Source organism: Bubalus kerabau, chromosome 1 (genome assembly GCF_029407905.1).
Source record: "Bubalus kerabau isolate K-KA32 ecotype Philippines breed swamp buffalo chromosome 1, PCC_UOA_SB_1v2, whole genome shotgun sequence".
NCBI lineage: Eukaryota > Metazoa > Chordata > Mammalia > Artiodactyla > Bovidae > Bubalus > Bubalus kerabau.
Genome location: NC_073624.1, coordinates 85,224,145 through 85,238,283, shown reverse-complemented (window position 1 = coordinate 85,238,283; position 14,139 = coordinate 85,224,145).

Sequence of the window (14,139 nt, the reverse complement as noted above, 5' to 3'; positions counted from 1 at the left end):
AAAATTTTTTCAAGAGAACATGTGAGTAATAGTAAACACCCTTTTCCAACAACCCAAGAAATGACTCTATACTTGGACACCACCAGATGGTCAATACAGAAATCTGGTCATGTTCCTTGAAGCCAAAGTGGAGAAGCTCTATACAGTCAGTGAAAAACAAGACATGGAGTTGACTATGACTCAGATAATGAGCTCCTTGTTACAAAATCCAGGATTATATTGAAGAAAGTGGGGAAAACCACTAGGCCATTCAGGTATGAGCTAAATCAAATCCCTTATGATTACACAATAGAGGTATTCAAGGGGCTAGACCCAGTAGTTCAATTCAGTCCAGTCCCACAGTCATGTCCGATTCTTTATGATCAAATGGACTGCAGCACGCCAGGTTTTTCTGTCCATCACCAACTCCTGGAGCTTGCTCAAACTCATGTCCATCGAGTCAGTGATGCCATCCAACCAGCTCATCCTCTGTCATCCACTTCCCCTCCTGCCTTCAACCTTTCCTAGCATTAGGGTGTTCTCTAAGGAGTCAGGTCTTTACATCATGTGGCCAAAGTATTGGAGCACGGCTTCAGCATCAGTCCTTACATTGAATATTCAGGACTGATTTCCTTTACAATTGACTGGTTGGATCTTCTTGCAATCCAAGGTACTCTCAAGAGTCTTCTCCAAAACCACAGTTGAAAAGCATCAATTCTTTGGCACTCAGTTTCTTTATGGTCCAACTCTCACATCCATACATGACTACTGGAAAAACCATAGTTTTGACTAAAGGGACCTTTGTCAGCAAAGTAATGTCTCTGCTTATATGCTGTCTAGGTTTGTCATAGCTAGCTTTTCTTCCAAGGAACAGGCATCTTTTAATTTCACGGCTGCTGTCACCATCTGCAGTGATTTTGGAGCCCAAGAAAATGCAGTCTGTCACTGTTTCCATTGTTTCCCTGTGGATCACAACAAACTGTGGAAAATTCTTAAAGAGATAAGATTACCAGACCACCTTACCTGCCTCCTGAAAAATCTATACGCAGTTCAATATGCAACAGTTAAAACCAGACATGGAACTTTCTCCTCTTTGAGAGCCCCTTTCTCCTTCTCAAGGGCCCTTATCAACCTACTTAAGCTAGTGAAGGTGATGGAATTTCAGTTGAGCTCTTTCAAATCCTAAAAGACAATGCTGTGAAAAGTGCTACACACAATATGCCAGCAAATTTGGGAAACTCAGCAGTGGCCACAGGACTGGAAAAGGTCAGTTTTCATTCCAATCCCAAAGAAAGGCAATGCCAAAGAATGCTCAAACTACTGCACAATTGCATTCATCTTACATGCTAGTAAAGTAATGCTCAAAATTCTCCAAGCCAGGCTTCAACAGTACATGAACCATGAACTTCCAGATGTTCAAGCTGAATTTAGAAAAGGCAGAGGAACCAGAGATCAAACTGCCAATATCGGTTGGATCATTGAAAAAGCAAGAGAGTTCCAGTAAAACATCTATTTCTGCTTTATTGACTATGCCAAAGCCTTTGACTGTGTGGATCATAATAAACTGTGGAAAATTCTGAAAGAGATGGGAATACCAGACCACCCAACCTGCCTCTTGAGAAACCTGTATGCAGGTCAGGAAGCAACAGTTAGAACTGGACATGGAACAACAGACTGATTTCAAATAGGAAAAGGAGTACGTCAAGGCTGTATATTGTCACCCTGCTTATTTAACTTATATGCAGAGTACATCATGAAAAATGCCAGGCTGGATGAAGCACAAGCTGGAATCAAGATTGCTGGGAGAAATATCAATAACCTCAGATATGCAGATGACACCACCCTAATGGCAGAAAGCAAAGAAGAGCTAAAGTGCCTCTTGATGAAAGTGAAAGAGGAAAGTGAAAAAGTTGGCTTAAAACTCAATATTCAGAAAATTAAGATATGGCATCCGGTTCCATCCCTTCATGGCAACTAAATGTGGAAAAAGTGGAAACAGTGGCTGACTTTATTTTGGGGGTTCCAAAATCACTGCAGATGGTTATTGCAGTCATGAAACTATAAGATGCTTGCTTCTTGGAGGAAAAGTTATGACCAGCCTAGACAGCATATTCAAAAGCAGAGACATTACTTTGCCAACAAAGGCCCATCTAGTCAAAGCTATGGTTTTTCCAGTACTCATGTATGGATGTGAGAGTTGAACTATAAAGAAAGCTGAGTGCCTAAGAATTGATGCTTTTGAACTGTGATGTTGAAGAAGACTCTTGAGAGTCCCCTGGACTTCAAGGACATCAAACCAGTCAATCCTAAAGGAAATCAGTCTTGAATATTCATTGGAAGGACTGATGCTGAAGCAGAAGCTCCAATACTTTGGCAAACCTGATGCAAAGAACTGATTAATTGGAAGAGACCCTGATGCTGGGAAAGATTGAAGGCGGGATGAGAAGGTGACGACAGAGGATGAGATGGTTGGATGGCATCATGGACTCAATGGACATGAGTTTTAGTAAATTCTGGGAGTTGGTGATCGACTAGGAGGCCTGGTGTGCTGCAGTCCATGGGGTCACAATGACATGACTGAGCAGTGGATTGAACTGAACTGAACTGAAGGATTAGCTGTCTCAGAACAATGGACTGGTTCCAATTTGAGAAAGGAGTATGACAATGCTGTATATTGTCACCCTACTTATTTAACTTATATGCAGAGTACATCATGTGAAATGCTGGGCTGGATGAAGGACAAGCTAGAATCAGGATTGCTGGGAGAAATATCAATAACCTCAGATATGCAACAAATGATATCACACTTATGGCAGAAAGCAGAGAGGCCTGCTTCATACAGGCCTCTGGATGTGAAAAAGGGGAAAAAGGGGAGTGAAAAAGCTGGCTTACTATTCAACATTCAAAAAACTAAGATTATGGCATCCGGTCCCATCACTTCATGGAAAATAGATGGGGAAACAATGGAAACAGACTTGGTAGACAGAATGCCTGTATATCTCCGGTTGGAAGTTGGTAAATTTGTACATGAGGCAGTGATCAAAACCATCCCAAAGAAAAAGAAGCACAAGAAGGCAAAATGGTTGTCTGAGAAGACTTTACAAATAGTTGAGGAAAGAAGAGAAGCAAAAGGCAAGGGGGAAAGGCAAAGATATACCCAACTGCATGCAGAGTTCCAGAGAATAGCAAGGAGAGAGAAGAAGGCCTTCTTAAAAACAATGTAAAGAAATAGAGGAAAATAGTATAATGGGAAGATGAGAGATCTCTTCAAGAAAATTGTAGATATCAAAAAAATTTCATACAAGGATGGGCACAATAAAGGACAGAAATGGTAAAGACCTAACAGAAACAGAAGAGGTTAAGAAGAGGTAGCAAGAATACACAGAAGAACTGTACAAAAAAGATCTTCACTACCCAGATAATCACAATGGTGTATTCACTCACCTAGAGCCAGATAACCTGGAATGTGAAGTCAAGTGGGCCTTAGGAAGCATTATTATAAACAAAGCTAGTGGAGGTGATGGAATTCCAGCTGAACCTATTTAAAGTCATAAAAGATGATGCTGTTAAAGTGCTGCACTCAATACATCAGCAAATTTGGAAGACTCAGCAGCAACCACAGGACTAAAGGAGGACAATGCAGAGAATGTTAAAACTACTGAACAATTGCCCTCATTTCACATGCTAGCAAGGTTATGGTCCAAGTTCTTCAAGCTAGGCTTTAGCAATATGTGAACCAAGATCTTCCAGATGTACGAGTTGGGTTTTGAAGAGGCAGAGGAATCAGAGATCAAATTGACAACAGCTTTTGGATCATGGATAAAGCAAGGAGTTCCAGAAAAACATCTACTTCTGCTTCATTGATTATAATGAAGCCTCTGATTGGTAGATCACAACAAACTGTGAAAAATTTTTAAAGAGATGGGATTATCAGACCACCTTATCTGTCTCCTGAGAAACTTGTACATGACTATTGGAAAAACCATAGCTTTGACTAGATGGACCTTTGTTAGCAAAGTGATGTCTCTGTTTTTTAATATGCTGTCTAGGTTTGTCATAGCTGTTCTTCCAAGGAGTAAGTGTCTTTTAGCTTCATGGCTGCAGTTACCATTTACAATGATTTTGGAACCCAAGATAATAAAATCTGTCACTGTTTCAGTTGTTTCCCCATCTATTTGCCATGAAGTGATGGGTGCAGTGCCATTATCTTAATTTTTTGAATGTTGAGTTTTAAGCCAGCTTTTTCCCTTTCCACTTTCACCTTCATCAAGAGGCTCTTTAGTTCCTCTTCACTTTCTGTCATTAGGATGATATCATTTGCATAACTGAGGTTACTGATACTTCTTCCACTATACTGATTCCAGCTTGAGCTTCATCTACCCACAGATTTCACATGATGTACTCTGCCTGTAAGTTAAATAAGCAGGGTGACAATATACAGCCTTGATGTACTCCTTCCCCAATTTTGCATCAGTTCATTGTTCCATGTCCAGTTCTAACTGTTGCTTCTTGAACTGCATACAGGTTTCACAGGAAGCAGGTAAGGTGGTCTAGTATTCCCATCTCTAAGTATTTTCCACAGTTTTTGTGATCCACACAGTAAATGACTTTAGCATATTTAAGGAAGCAGAAGTAGATTTTTTTTCTCAAATTCCCTTGCTTTTTCTGTGATCCAATGGATGTTGGCAATTTGGTCTCTGGTTCCTCTGCCTCTTCTAAATCCAGCTTGTACATCTGGAAGCTCTCGATTAATTTACTGTTGAAGCCTAGCTTGGAGAATTTTGAGCATTGCCTCACTAGCATATGGCCACTGCTGAGTTTTCTAAATTTGCTGGTATATTGAGTGCAGCACTTTCAGTTCAGTTCAGTTCAGTTGCTCAGTCGTGTCCGACTCTTTGTGACACCATGAACTGCAGCATACCAGGCCTCCCTGACCATCACCAACTCTCGGAGCCTACCCAAACTCATGTCCATTGAGTCGGTGATGCCATCCAACCATCTCATCCTGTCATCCCCTTCTCCTCCTGCCCTCAATCTTTACCAGCATCAGGGTCTTTTCAAATGATTCTTCACATCAGGTGGCCAAAGTATTGGAGTTTCAGCTTCAGCATCAATCCTTCCAATGAACACCCAGGACTTGTCTCCTTTAGGATGGACTGGTTGGATCTCTCAAGAGTGTTCTCCAACGCCACAGTTCAAAAGCATCAATTCTTCAGCGCTCAGCCTTCTTCACAGTCCAACTCTCACATCCATACATGACCACTGGAAAAACCATAGCCTTGACTAGACAGACCTTTGTTGGCAAAGTAATGTCTCTGCTTTTCAATATGCTGTCTAGGTTGGTCATAACTTTCCTTCCAAGGAGTAAGCGTCTTTTAATTTCATGGCTGCAATCACCATTTGCAGTGATTTTGGAGCCCCCAAAAAACAAAATCTGACACTGTTTCCACTGTTTCCCCATCTGTTTCCCATGAAGTGATGGGACCAGATGCCATGATCTTAGTTTTCTGAAGGTTGAGCTTTAAGCCAACTTTTTCATTCTCCTCTTTCACTTTCCTCAAGAGGCTTTTTAATTCCTCTTCACTTTCTGCCATAAGGGTGATGTCATCTGCATTTCTGAGTTTATTGATATTTCTCCTGGCAATCTTGATTCCAGCTTGTGCTTCTTCCAGCCCAGCATTTCTCATGATGTACTCTGCATATAAGTTAAATAAGCATGATGACAACGTACAGCCTTGACATACTCCTCTCCTGATTTGTAACCAGTCTGTTGTTCCATATCCAGTTCTAACTGTTGCTTCCTGACCTGCATACAGGTTTCTCAAGACTTTAGCAGAAGCATCTTTTAGGATTTTAAATAGCTCATCTGATATTTCATCAGTTCCACTAGCTTTGTTTATAGAAATGCTTCTTTAAGGCCCACTTGACTTCATACTCCAGGATGTTTGGCTCTAGATGAGTGATCACCCATCATGGTTATCTGGGTCATGAAGACTTTTTATGTACCGTTCTTCCGTGTATTCTTGCCACCTCTTCTTAATGTATGCATGCATGATCAGTCATTTCAGTCATGCCTGACTCTTTGCGAACTATGGATTATAGTCCACCAGGCTCCTCTGTCCATGGGATTTTTCAGGCAAGAATACAGGACTGGGTGGCCATTTCCTTCTCCAGGGGATCTTTCTGACCCTGGAATTGAATTCCTATCTCCTCAGTCTCATGCATTGCAGGGTCATTCTTTACTCACTGTGCCACATATATATTAATATATCATATATGCAGATGATATCAACCTAATGACTGAAAGAGAAGAGGAACTAAAGAGCCTCTTAATGAGAAGAGTGAAATAGTAGAGTGAAAAAGCTGACTTGAAACTCAACATTCAAAAAATGAAGATCACAACCTCTGTCCCTTGACTTCATGGCAAATAGAAAAGGTAAAAGTAGAAGAAGTCGTGACACATTGTATTTTCTTGGCTGCAGCCATGAAACTAAAGCATGTTTTCTCCTTAGAAGGAAAGCTATGAGAAGCCTAGGCAGTGTGTTAAGAAGCAGAGACATCACATTGCCGACAAAGGTCCATATAGTCAAAAGCCCCGTAGTCATGTATGGATGTGAGAGTTGGACCATAAAGAAGGCTGGGTGCTTGATGAGTCTGGCTAATGGTTTGTCATCACAGCACTGTTTATAATAGCCAGGACATGGAAGCAACCTAGATGTCCATCAGCAGATGAATGGATAAGAAAGCTGTGGTACATATACACAATGGAGTATTACTCAGCCATTAAAAAGAATAGATTTGAATCAGTTCTAATGAGGTGGATGAAACTGGAGCCTATTATACAGAGTGAAGTAAGCCAGAAAGAAAAACACCAATACAGTATACTAACACATACATATGGAATTTAGAAAGATGGTAATGATAACCCTGTATACGAGACAGCAAAAGAGACACAGATGTATAGAACAGTCTTATGGACTCTGTGGGAGAGGGAGAGGGTGGGATGATTTGGGGGAATGGCATGGAAACATGTATAATATCATATAAGAAACGGATCGCCAGTCCAGGTTTGATACAGGATCCTTGGGGCTGGTGCACTGGGATGACCCAGAGGGATGACGGGGATGGAGGTGGGAGTGGGGGTTCAGGATGGGGAACACGTGTATGCCCATGGTGGATTCATGTTGATGTGTGGCAGAAACAATACAATATTGTAAAGTAATTAGCCTCCAATTAAAAATAAATTTAAATTAAAAAAAAAAGAAGGCTGGGTGCCGAAGAATTGATGCCTTTAATTGTGGTGCTGGATAAGACTCCTGAGTCCCTTGGACTGCCAAGAGATCAAACCAATAAATTGTAAAATAAATCAACCCTGAATATTCATTGGAATTAATATTCATTGATACCGAAGTTGAAGGACCAATACTTCGACTACGTGATGCAAAGAGCTGACTCATTGGAAAAAAACCCTGGTGAGAAAACTGAAGGCAAAAGGAGAAGGGGGCTGCAGAGGATGAGATTATTAGATAGCATCACTGACTCAGTGGACAGGAATTTGAGCAAACTCTGGGAGATAGCGAAGTACGGGGGTGCCTGATGTGCTACAGTCCATGGGGTTGCAGAGAATCAGATAGGACAGCAACTGAACAACAACAATGTAATAAAGAAATTTTCCTTCAATTTTCATTAGTAAACCAATTTATCAGTAACAGAATAGGTAGAAGAAAAATGTAAAGGATTTTTGCTGTAAACATTTTTGCTTTTTTGGGTGCAAAGTTCCATATGTTAAAGTATTCACTCTGTCTTTTCAATATAGAACTAGTGGGACTCAGTGGATTTCCTTGCTTCCTGATGTTTTGAATTTGTGAGCTGCTTAACATTAAAAAAACCCTGCATGTTCAAGCAAAGGTCTACTGTATTGTGTTCATTTATTTCAGTCCATTCATAGCTGATACCTGTTTTGGTTTATTTATAGTTTTGAAAAAGCATAGTTGTGAGAGGCTGAATATACAAATAATGTCCAAATATCATATCAAAATAAAACTCTGATTTTCCTAGCAAACAAGCGCTTCTCCTTTGAATATGTTAAAATTGTTTGAACCAAATTAATATCGATCTCCCCTACTATATTTTCAGGTTCCCAAGTGTAAGAAGTGCATATTTTCCTCGCCACTGTATTCCACTAACCTAGCCTGTACATAGTAGATACTCAATAGATATCTGCTGACTTAACTGAAACAGTGATTCCTACAGTACTACTTAGTAAAAGAAATATATTACTTAATAATAGGGTCTAAAAATGGTTAACCTCAGGATGCTCCAATATTTCTGAACCACATACCTTTTATGTAAGACCTGAGTGTAACCCCTCATATTGTCCTGTTGGAAAATTATCCCCCTACTTCCCTTCAATCCCCATGAGTACCTTCACCTTTTCTTAGGTATTGGGCAAACTACTCATTTAAGACTCTAATAAAAATGGCACTTGAGATTGACTGTGTTCCTCTAATGCCCCCTTACGTTATTCATACTTCTGTATATTTTCCCATAATTATGTATTTACATCTTTTCCCCTTCAGAATCTGAATTTCTCAAAATAGAATCCTATACTCTATTCATCTTTCACAAAAAAGGAAGCAGTATAAGCAATTAAGTTTACTGTGTGCTAACCAGGTACCATGAGAACATACTGTTGTTTCATTTATCCTTATAATAACCCTAAAAATAAAATAATATTATCTGCCTTTTGCAGATGAGAAAGACAAATCTGAGACAGGTGAAAGGTATTGTTGAAGGTCACACATCAAGGGAATAGCAAAGATGAACTTTGAATTCAGACATAATTTACTCCAAATTCTGTAATCTGAGCCTGTTTCATAGACTATTACATTCAATTACCTAAAGTCCTAATCTTGTCTAATTTTCTCTTTGCCATATAATATAGTTCCTACTTATCTGTGAAATTTCATTGTCTGTAGACACCATAAATTTAGAGAGCACACATAAATTTACCAACTGAAATATTCAATCCTATGTCAAGCTCCACATTTATGTTAAAGTACTACTTAAAATACAATTATTTAAAAAGTAGCATTCTTTTTTATAGCATAAAATTTCCTTCCTTAACATTCTAATTCCTAAAGAAAGCTATTCATGTTTAAAATGTATATACTAAACTGCATTTTAATCCTTTTATATTATTCTGCATTTTGTAATTTAGAAAGGAAAGGTTGCTAGTCAAAAGTCATTCTCAGATTTATTTGCCTAACTTCTATATGCAAATGGGATTTCTAGATGGTTCTACTATAAGCTAAGGCCTTAGAGGTGATTTAACATTTTAGTACATCAAAGATTATTGTTGACATTAATGTGATGAAATAAAAAGCAGCAATGTTTGAACTGTTCTCAGAGTGCTATTTGCAACATGTAAAATACTCATTAAATATAACCTGGAGTTTATAAATTGACTTATGTCACCAATGAACCCAACACTACCATTTATTTCTACATGCTTTTTATTAAACACATCATGAGATCAAAATGACAGAAGTACATTCTTTCATAATAAGTAGAAATATGAAGCTGTTTTTAAGCTGTATTTTAAAAAGGTAATAACATGCACTTTGTATTTCTTTTCTAAGCACAGTACATCAGCTAAAGCTCAAGTCCTATTTCCTACTAAAAATAGACCTCAGTATGAAAGGGGGAGAGGCAAGGAAGAAACAACAGTGCTTTCCTCTTATAGAAAATTATATTTCTTGGGCTCCCTTCTCCTAAGTGAAATGAGAATCATGTAGACTTTGCATTCTTCCCCTTATATCTTGGAACTTCTAAAGCACATTTTAACTCTTTCTCCCATTTGCTTTTTTAGCATAGAGGAATTTATTTGTATATATTTTCATATGTATAGTTTTAACCATATGGTAAGGGGGCTTCCCTGGCAGCTCAGCTGGCAAAGAATCCACCTGCAATGCAGGAGACCCCGATTCAATTCCTGGGTCGGGAAGATCACCTGGAGAAGGGATAGGCTACCCACTCCAGTATTCTTGGGTTTCCTTGGTGGTTCAGTTTGTAAAGAATCCACCTGCAATGTGTGAGATCTGGGTTCAGTCCCTGGGTTGGGAAGATACCCTGGAGAAGGGAATGGCTACCTACTCCAGTATTCTGGCCTGAAGAATTCAGGGGACTCTATAGTCCATGGGGTTAAAAAGAGTCAGACAGAACTGAGTGACTTTCACTTTCAAACATATGGTAAAAGTTATAAAGAAATGGTTTACACAATAATCAAAGAAAAATAGACTGACAGTAAACTAGAAATGTATTCATCAGTGGAAGATGTGAATGCCAGACAAAAACACCTTGGTGATACTTTCCTTCTTTTTTTAATTTATTCTTCATATTCTCCTCCATGATTTGAGAACTAAAGTCAAAGACCAAGCATCTGCTTATGTGCAATTACATGGCATTTGGCACACACTCTACACTGCCTAGAAGTGAAGAATAATGAGATATTGTTTTGTTTTTTGCTTAATACCATCCTTAAGTAAACTACTATGATAATGACTTGACTACTATGCCCCATGTTCATGTGTCCATTTTCTTTGTGAGGAGAAATAAAATAGAAAACCACTGGAGGATGAAGTAAGACAACAGGAAACAGATAACTCTAGGCAACACAGGGTTTTTCTTCACCCAAACAATGTTCTGTGATTTTAAAATAGAAACTTCCACATCCTTAATTTCATTGACTCTAAGATACCAATCACTGGAGACACATCCTAATTTAAGAGTTGTTGAAGTATGAAAAAATATTTTAGAAACAGTGAAATATGGTAAATAACTGGATTTCTGTCTTCTTTCAAAAATTGAAGTATTTGCCATGCTAGAGCTGTGACCTCTCTTGGCAACAATAGCTCTGTCAAGTAATGGCTGTTCCATTTGGTTTGCTTTCTTTTTCTTGCTTCCTCCTTTCCTCCCATTTTCTTCATTATTTTGTCATTAATTTCATACATATTCTGCTAGTGTCTCCCAAGAGACACTGGGAAGACATTGGTTAATGAAATAAGCAGCATTCTTGCCTTCAAAGAGCTTACCTTGCAGCTAGAAGGGACAGACTGTAAATAAAAAGTCAATAACATGATAATTTCAAAAGTAGGGAGTGCTATGAAGAAAATAAAACCAGAACATGGAATATAAAGTGACTGAGGAAGTGCGTGTATTATTTTGATGATGTGAGAAGACCTCCTTGAAGAGGGCACTTCTGACTTAAGCCTTTGTTGGTGGGAAGGAGCCAGTTCTGTGGAGGTCATCTCTTAGTTTTCTGACCCATCTTTTTGGGTATATTTATTATTGTTTCCTTTGGAAACCCCTTTCTTTGTACTGGCTTCTTAATATCCTGCAAACTTTTCCTTTGATTCTCTTCTCATTTTCACTGTTTCTTGATGATTTTATCAAATATTTAATCATGATTTAAACTTTGAAGATTCTGGTATTTTTAATCTTAAATCCAATCTAGTATCATTTTTATAACTGCTTAGTAACAGCCATTCCACCTGGAAAGTTGACAACACCACATACTCCAAGAAGGCTCAGATTGACATTATTTATCTCATCCTTATTAAGTTCCTCCTTCTTCTGATTTATGGTAATGATTATATTGTGTGCACTATGTTATTTTAACAAGCACTTTTGTTGTTCTTCCTATGAACTTGAAACTATTCCAATTGCTTTACAAATACTGTATGAGATTATATATTCATTGAAATAAGGGACTATGCTTTTTTTTTTTCATCTTTTTATTTCCTGCTCTTCGTATAAAAAGGACAATTCAATAAAACCTTGGTGAGGGAAAAAAAGGAAATAATAAATAAGTAAATGAACACAATGAATGCAACTGTAGAGAGTCAGTTGTTATTGAGAGGAATGAAAAAGATTGCTGACCAGACACAAGTTACCCGATTGCCAGGCGGCAATGAGGAGTTTCGTGTTTGTGCTCTGAATTTGCAGGAGTACAAATTTGCATAGTTATTGCTGTCTTCTATGTCTGCATATAGCAAAAAAAGAAGTATAGCATTGATTTAAAGTCAGATTTTGTGATGTGCACATGGTGAAAAGATAACATCACATGGGAATGGAGAGCTGGAGAAGGTGGAAGTCAGATCATTCCCAGGTTTAAGCTGAGTGAAAAGGAAGCATCAAGATTACTGATAAGGAAGAGTAGAGAAATAAAGAGAATTAAGAGAAAGTAAAAAACTAAGACTATGAGCTCAGAATAGGCTTAGGAGACGAAAGTGAAATGTGTATAACACACACATACATTCTTTTTTTTACTTAATTTTTTTTTTAAATTGTTACTACTTTTTAAAATTGGAATATAGTTAATTTACAATGCTGTGTTCAAGTGTAAAATAATTGTACTGCAAAATAATTCATATAACAATAATTCAGACTCTTTTCCATTATAGATTATTACAAGATATTGAGTATAGTCTCCTGTGCTATATGGTAGGTCCTTATTGTTACCTTGGAGAAGGAAATGGCAGCCCACTCCAGTATTCTTGCCTGGAAAATCCCATGGACCACGGAGCCTGATAGGTTACTGTCCATGGGGTCGCAAAGAATCGGACACAACTGAGCGACTTCACTTTATTGTTACCTATTTTATATATCCAATTAAATATATATAGTGTGTATATGTTAATCCCAATCTCCTAATTTATCCCCACCCCCTACTGCCCCATCACCTTTGGTAATCACAGATTTGTTTTATCTGTGAGTCTATTTCTGTTTTGTAAATAAGTTCATTTGTATCATTTTTATTAGATTCCACATGTAAGTGATATCATATGATATTTGTCTCTCTCTGTCTGACTTACTTCACTTATTATGATAAGTTCTAGATCCATCTGTATTGCTACAAGTGGCATTATTTCATTATTTTTATGGCTAAGTAATGGTCCCTTGTGTATGTATACCACATCTTCTTTATCCATTCATCTGTTGATGGACATTTAGATTGCTTCCTGCTCATATGTACTTTTAATCATATAGTAGTTGTCTAGAATAGTCAGTTCAGTGCAGTCACTCAGTTGTGTCCGACTCTTTGCAACCACATGGACTGCAGCACGCCAGGCTTTGCTGTCCATCACCAATTTCAAGAGCTTGCTCAAACACATGTCCATCAAGTCAGTGATGCCATCCAGCCATCTCATCCTCTGCCATCCCCTTCTCCTGCCTTCAATCTTTCCCAGCATCAGGGTCTCTTCCAATGAGTCAGTTCTTCACATCAGGTGGCCAAAGTATTGGAGCTTCAGCTTCAACATCAGCTGTTAACCCACAAGAACAAATTTAACCCGTAAAAACATCGATGTACATTTTTACCCATAAAAATGTTAACACATTTAATTTTAAATTTTCAAGTAGCTACTTTTTAAAAAATAGGAATAAACAGGTTAAATTTAATAATATATTTTAACTAGCCCAACATTTAACATTTTATTGTTTCAACACATAATCAATGTATGGGCTTCCGTGGTGTCTCAGACAGTAAAATAATCTGCCTGCAATGCAGGAGATCCAGATTCAATCCCTAGGTTAGGAAGATCCCTTGGAGAATGGAATGGTAACCCATGCCAGTGTTCTTGCCTGGAGAATTCCGTGGACAGAGGAGCCTGGCAGGCTACAGTCCATGGGTCACAAAGAGTCAGATACAATTTAGCATCTAACACTTTCGCTTTTCATGATCAATATATAACTATATATATGTAGCATTCACTTTTTCATACTAAGTCTTTCCCAATCAGGAGTGTATTTTACACTTTGCAATTCTCAATTAGAGCTAGCCACATTTCTAATGATCAGTAGCCATATGTGATTATAGTGACTACATTGGACAGAGCAGATCTCCGTCTAAGGAGCCCAGAAAATGGTGAAGTTTGGGGATGATATGTAATTTTTGCATGGTTGCTATATCTCCTTGGATCTTGATGTAACTGGAGTATCACACAGGAAGACTATGAATTAGATACAAAAGATTTCAATCTGAAGAAAATGAGGAGAATAGAACAATCAGGTATAACTCGTCGTCTCTTAGAGGGATATTTTAAAAAGATGCTTCTACTGATATAATTTGTCGTCAAGCTATTTATATCAGTAGAAGAG